Below are 6575 nucleotides of genomic sequence, written 5' to 3'. Positions count from 1 at the left end.
ATCCCAGGCACAGCACTGGGGAGACCAGAGGTAGGATTGTCCTCAGTTTGAGGCCACCCTGAGACTACACAAGGAATTGGACTAGAGCGAAACCAGAGATTCAAGGGTGCCCATACATGCACATGTAAAGAAAAAAATAACAGAGGTGTGTGGGGGGGAATGGAGGAGGAGGAGGAGGGCTGGAGAAATGGTTCCATGGTGAAAGGTGCTTGCCTGCTGGGTTCCATTTCCAAGTACCAACAATACAGCCATGTGTACAAAATTACACATGCATCTGGAGAGCATATGCATTGTCTGGAGGCCCTGCCATGCCCATTCTCTCCCTCTCTCTCTCTCTCTCTCTCTCTCTCTCTCTCTCTCTCTCTCCTTAAAAGAAAACGTAGAGTGTATATGTCTGGTGACAAGAGACCCTAGGGTGCCCATACATGCACACGTAAAGAAAAAGAAAAGGAGCCGGGCGTGGTAGTGCACGACTTTAATAATCCCAGCACTCGGGAGGCAGAGGTAGGAGGATCACCGTAAATTCAAGGTCACCCTGGGCTAGAGTGAGACACTACAAACAAACAAAAACCTGAAAGAAGGCTCCGTAGATGATAAAGGTGCTTGCTTGAAAAGCTAGGTTCATAACCGCCTCCCTCCATACATGAGCTTTTGGATTTTGAGTTGGTCTGTCTTGTTCTAAAAAGAATATATTTAAGGTTTTGTGAGTTTTATTTTTCTCTGTTTGAACTGTCTGCCGGTTTTTGATTGTTTCAAACTCACTCTGTAGCCCGAAGCTGGTCTGGAACTCCAAGAGCTCAGAGCTGGGTGTGGTGGCACGTGCCTTTAATGGCAGCACTCAAGAGGGGTGTAGGGACATAGGTAGGAGGATCCCTGTGAGTTCCAGGCCAGCCTAGGCTAGAGCGATAGAAAAAGGAAAAGATAGATTTTTCTGCCTTAGAAGCGACGACAGCAGCCACAAGAAATTTTGAGTTATCTACCCTGAGCTAGAGGGAGGTGTACCCATTCCTCCACGTCCACCCACCACCTCATTTCCAAATTAAAAAAACAAACAAACATGGTGCATGTACAAAAACAAAGACACACACACACACACACACACACACACACACACACACACACACAAAACCCTAGAAGTCTGAGCCTCACGGATGGGTGGTGACTGCCACCTGCTGGAAATAACATGGTGGTACCGTTTACATGCTTTAAAAGAAAAAGAAACCCAAAAGGCCAGTCAAAAGTAAAGAAACACGTGGAATGGAGTCAGATGGATTGGGACCGAGGTTGGGGGGAGATGGGACATAATGGATGGAGGAGCACTAGGGCGACCGTACTTGAAGACTCGGTCGCAGAAATCTGTCCAGTATTGACCATCATTGAAAAGCCCCTACCTTAGGCAAGTTACACTCCCCTTCCCCCAGGGAAAGAGGGAGGGAGGGTGTTGCTCCAGGTCAGGCTCACTTGGAATCCACTATCAGGGTGGGTGCCATCTAAGAGATCCTAGGGTGACTATACATGCACAACAAACAAAAAAAAAAACCAGGAAGGAAGCCTTGAAAAAGGAGGACTCCGTGGATAAAGGATCAGACGTGAAAAGCTAGGTTAGATTTCCAGTACCCACTTACCAAATGGCACATGCTTCTGGAGTGCATTTGCAGCGCCTGGACCCCCCCCCCCCCCCCCCGTCCGCATTGTGCTCTTTCTCCCTTCCTCTCGCAAATAAGTAAAAACAAAAGTAGTGTATTTGTCTGGGGACAGCAGGAGATCCTAGGGTGCCCATGTGCACATGTAAATAATTTTTTTAAAAAGGAAGAAAAATCTTAATCCCAGCACTTCGGAGGTCGAGGTAGGAGGATCACCCATCGTGAGTTCAAGGCCACCCTGAGACTACATAGTGAATTCCAGGTCAGCCTGAGCCTAAAGTGAGAGCGTCATGGGAAAAACGAAAGGAAACGAAACAAAATAAAAACCTGAAGGAATAAAGGTACTTGCTTGCAAAGCTAGGTGTGATTCCCAGGACCCACAGTACAGCCACGTGTATAGAATGGTGCACTTGCAGTGCCTGGAGGAGGCCCGGCTATAAAATTTAAAAGAGACAGTATAAAAAAGAAAGAAACAGGAGGAAGGCTGGCTGGGGAACTTTCTCTGCGGTGAAAGGTGCCTGCCTGCAGGGCCTACAATACATCCTCTCCCTCTCTCTGTCTCTCTCTGTCTGTCTGTCTGTCTGTCTCTCTCTCTCTCTCTCTCTCTCTCTCTCTCTCTCTCTCTCTCTCTCATAAATGAATAAAAATAAAACTTAAAAGAAAAAGTAGTGTATGTATGTGTCTGGTGACAAGAGAGCCTAGGATGCCCATATATGCACGTGTAAATAAAACAGAAAAGGGGGGGGGGGAGGCTGAGAGATGGTTCCGTGGTGAAATGTAGGCTGGAGAGATGGCTTAGCGGTTAAGCGCTTGCCTGTGAAGCCTGAGGACCCCGGTTCGAGGCTCGGTTCCCCAGGTCCCACGTTAGCCAGATGCACAAGAGGGTGCACACATCTGGAGTTCGTTTGCAGAGGCTGGAAGCCCTGGTGCGCCCATTCTCTCTCTCTCCCTCTATCTGTCTTTCTCTCTGTGTCTGTCGCTCTCAATAAAATAAATAATTAAAAATAAATGGACCCCAGAGCCTGGTGTAGTGGCACAGGCCTTTAATCACAGCACTCAGGAGTGAGTGGTGGAGGGACATAAGAGGATCCCTGTGAGTTCAAGGCCAGCCTGGTCTAGAGGGTGGGAGGGAGGGAGGGAGGGAGGGAGGGAGGGAGGGAGGGAGGGAGGGAGGGAGGGGGAGAGAGAGAGAGAGAGAGAGAGAGAGAGAGAGAGAGAGAGAGAGATATTCTGCCTTGAAAACACCAAAGAAGTAAGCAAATGAAATAAGTAAAATGAGATGCTTTAAAAGAAAATAAACCCAAAAGCCATCTGGAGTGCATTTGCAGTGCCTGGAGGTCCTGTTGTGCCTAGTAAATAAAAAAGAAGAAGGCAAAGAAACAAAAGGAAGGCTAGCTGGAGAGATGGCGTGGTGAAAGGTGCTTGCTTGCAAAGCTTATAGGCCCAGGTTCGATTGCCCAGCAGGGGACACACACACACACACACACACACACACACACACACACACACACACACACACACCATATAAAGTCAGAAATAGGCATACCAGGAGAAAGATGGACAAATGTATGTGACAGGATTTCCAAAGAAAGAAAGAGAGACAGGCAAGCTGGTCGTGGTCGCACGCCTTCAATTCCAGCACTCGGGAGGCAGAGGTAGGAGGATCACAGTAAATCGAGCCCACCCTGAGAATTCCCTGGGCTAGAGTGAGACCATACAAACAAACAAAAACTGATGGAAGGCTTGAGAAAGGACTCCGTAGATGATAAAGGTGCTCGCTTGTAAAGCTAGGTTCAAAACCGCCTACGTCCTTACGTGAGCTTTTGGAATTTGAGTTGGTCTGTCTTGTTCTAAAAAGAACATTTTAAAAAGTTGTGTGAGTTTGAACTTTCTTTTTTTGAACTATCTGCCAGTTGTTAACTTCAAACTCACTCTGTAGCCCGAAGCTGGTCTGGAACTCCAAGAGCTCAGAGCTGGGTGTGGTGGCACGCGCCTTTAATGGCGGCACTCAAGAGGGACGCCAGCACATAGGAGGATCCAGGCCAGCCTAAGCTAGAGAGATCGATATTCGGCCTTGGAAACGATGACAACACCAACAAGAAATTTTGAGGTGGGTGAGGCTATCCTGAGCTAGCTGGAGGTGTACCCATTCCTCCCCACCCACCCACCACTTCATTTACAAATAAAAAATAAACACATGGTGCTTGTACAAAAAGAAACACAGCCGGGCGTGGTGGCGCACGCCTTTAATCCCAGCACCTGAGAGGCAGAGGTAGGAGGATCGCCGAGAGTTCGAGGCCACCCCGAGACTCCATAGTGAATTCCAGGTCAGCCTAGGCTAGAGCGAGACCCTACCTCAAAAAAAATTTTCAAAAAAAAAAAAAACAAGGAAAGAAACGCATAAAACCCAAGAATGGATGGGTGGTGACTGCCACCTGCTGGAAAGATGGCGGTACCGTTTACATGTGCAATTGCACCAAAATGGAGTTAGATGAATTGGGTGGGAGGTTGGGGTGGGGGGGGGGGAGATGGGACAGAATGGATGGAGAAGCACTGGGGCGACCATACTTGAAGATTCTGTCGCAGAAATCTGTCCAGTAGAGACCATCATTGAATATCAAAAACCTCTACCTTAGGCAAGTTACACCTCCCCCTCCACCACCACCAAGGAAGGAGGAAGGGAGGGTCTTGATCCAGGTCAGGGTCACTTGGAATCCACTATCAGGGTGGGTGCCATCTAACTCTTCCTCACAGGCATTCTTTGATCTCTGCCCACCCCTTTCTAGAAAAAAAAAAACAAAACCAGCCAACCCAACAAACAAACAAACAAAAAACAGGCTCAAAGCTTTCTTGTAGTATCCAAAAGAAGAGACAGCTGATTCCGAGCCAGCTGTCGATAGCTTTGGCCCAGTAACACATATTCAAGTTCTCTTGAATGAAGAATCTTTCACTGTGGAAACTGTCATATTGATCTTTCAAAGAAACTGGAGGGCTGGAGAGATGATGGCTCCTTGGTGAAAGGTGCAGCCGCCACCTGTATGTACAAGATGGTTCATTTGCAGACCAGAGATCCTAGAGTGTCTAGACATGCACATGCAAAGAAAAGAGACAAAAGAAAACCAAAAACTGAAGGAAGGCTTGAGAAAGGACTCCTTGGATAAAGAAAGGATCAGACGTGAAAAGCTAGGTTCGATTTCCAGTACCCACTTATGGCCACGTGCACAAAATGGCGCATGCTTCTGGAGTGCATTTGCAGAGCCTGGAGGCCCTGTTGTGCCCGGTCTCCCTTCCTTCCTCCCTCCCTCTCGCAAATAAATAAAAATAAAATTTAAAAGGAAAAGGAGTGAGTGAGTGTATGTGTCTGGGGACAGGAGATCCTAGGGTGCCCGTATGTACACATGTAAATAAAAAGAAAAGAAAAAACTTTTAATCCCAGCACTTTGAGATCGCCCACATAGTGAATTCCAGTTCAGCCTGAGCCTAGAGTGAGAAAATCAAATCAAAACGAAACGAACCAAAACAAAACAAAAATCTGAAGGGAAGACTCCGGGGATAAAGGTACTTGCTTGCAAAGCTAGGTGATTCCTCGGGACCCACCATACAGCCACGTGTATAAAATTGTGCACTTGCAGTGCCTGTAGGCCCTGCTATACCCATTTTCAGTAGTGTTCCCCCCCCCCCCTCTCTCTCTCTCTCTCTCTCTCTCTCTGTCTCTCATAAAAGTAAAATGTAAACGGATGGATGTGGCACGTGTTTTGTGCCACTCTGGCCACTGCAGGCCAGCCAAACCACCTCTCCCTCCCTCCCTCCCTCCCTCCCTCTCCTCCCTCCCATTGTTTTATCAAATTGCATGTGAAGTCTGGCACGATGATGTGTCTTCTTCTGTGTACTCCCTCCCTCCCTCCCTCCCTCCCTCCCTCCCTCCCTCCCTCCCTCCCTCCCTCCCTCCCTCCCTCCCTCCAGAGAAAAGCAGACCAGTCAAAATTCCACTTTTGTAAAACAGCCATGAGTTTATTTCAGTGAGGTACAGAGCCCAGGTGGCATGAGGTAGTTCCTGGAGGTTTAGAATCGTCTTCACGCCCCATCCCCAAACAAATAAGCAAAGCAAACAGCAGCCAGCCACTTAAGTCAGAAAGGTTCATCTGGCAGCAGTTTCTAGTGGCAGGTGTGTGTGTGCCATTGTTCCGTCAGTTCTGCCTGTTCAAAGGCTTGGGCAGCATGGGTGGGGGAGGGATCGTAGCACTGCGGTGTCAGGTTGCGAAGCATTCCAAGGCACAACGACCCGCGCTGGCTTGTGAGAAATGGTCAGCTCCCAAAGCAGGGCCCTTCTTCCAGTGATTATCCACATCATGAGTTGAAGGGGAGAGCAAGGCAGGAACTACAAAGGAAAGAAACAGAGTAAGCAAACGGAGGCTCACAAACAAAGCTTGTGTACACACGTGTCCAAAGCACCTGTCTTACATTTGGAGGGGAGGGAGGTAGCTAGCTAGCTAAGAAGAAATACATACAAAATGGAGAGATGGCTTAGGGAGGGTTAGGGTTAAGGCATTTACTGGGAAAGCTAACTTCTAATGAATAAATGAACGAACGAACGAACGAACGAACGAACGTTCAGAGGCAGGCATCTAAAAGGAAAAAAACAAAAAAAAAACAAAGTAAAGGTCCAGGCATGGTGATTTTGGCTCACGCTTTTTTTAGTCTCCAGAGGCAGAGTTAGTTAAGGCGGATGGGGTGTGAGTGTTTAGCCGCAAGCTAGGCAGGCAGGCACGTGTGCACATGCGTGGTGGCGGCGGCGGCGGCGGCGGCAGAGGCGTGCATCCGTGCGTGCTTACGCCGGCATGTACGCGTAAACAAACAAGCAGATAATAAATGAATGAATAAAGAAATAAATAAAATAAATAAAAGACAAAATTCAAACAGAAATCCTTTAAA

At 47.9% G+C, this 6575-nt stretch overlaps 1 long non-coding RNA gene across 1 annotated transcript; it reads right to left on the bottom strand.

Moving 5' to 3' along the window:
* Nucleotides 1-5627: 5627 nt before the first annotated feature.
* LOC123457529 lies at nt 5628-6575 on the bottom strand. The gene is made up of 2 exons (XR_006635027.1): nt 6331-6575; nt 5628-6021 (listed from the first exon to the last, which is right to left on the bottom strand). It is a non-coding gene; the product is annotated as an uncharacterized LOC123457529 (long non-coding RNA).

Source organism: Jaculus jaculus, unplaced genomic scaffold (assembly GCF_020740685.1).
Source record: "Jaculus jaculus isolate mJacJac1 unplaced genomic scaffold, mJacJac1.mat.Y.cur u25, whole genome shotgun sequence".
NCBI lineage: Eukaryota > Metazoa > Chordata > Mammalia > Rodentia > Dipodidae > Jaculus > Jaculus jaculus.
Note: the sequence above shows the minus strand (reverse complement) of the source record. Positions and strands in the feature narration are given on the sequence as shown.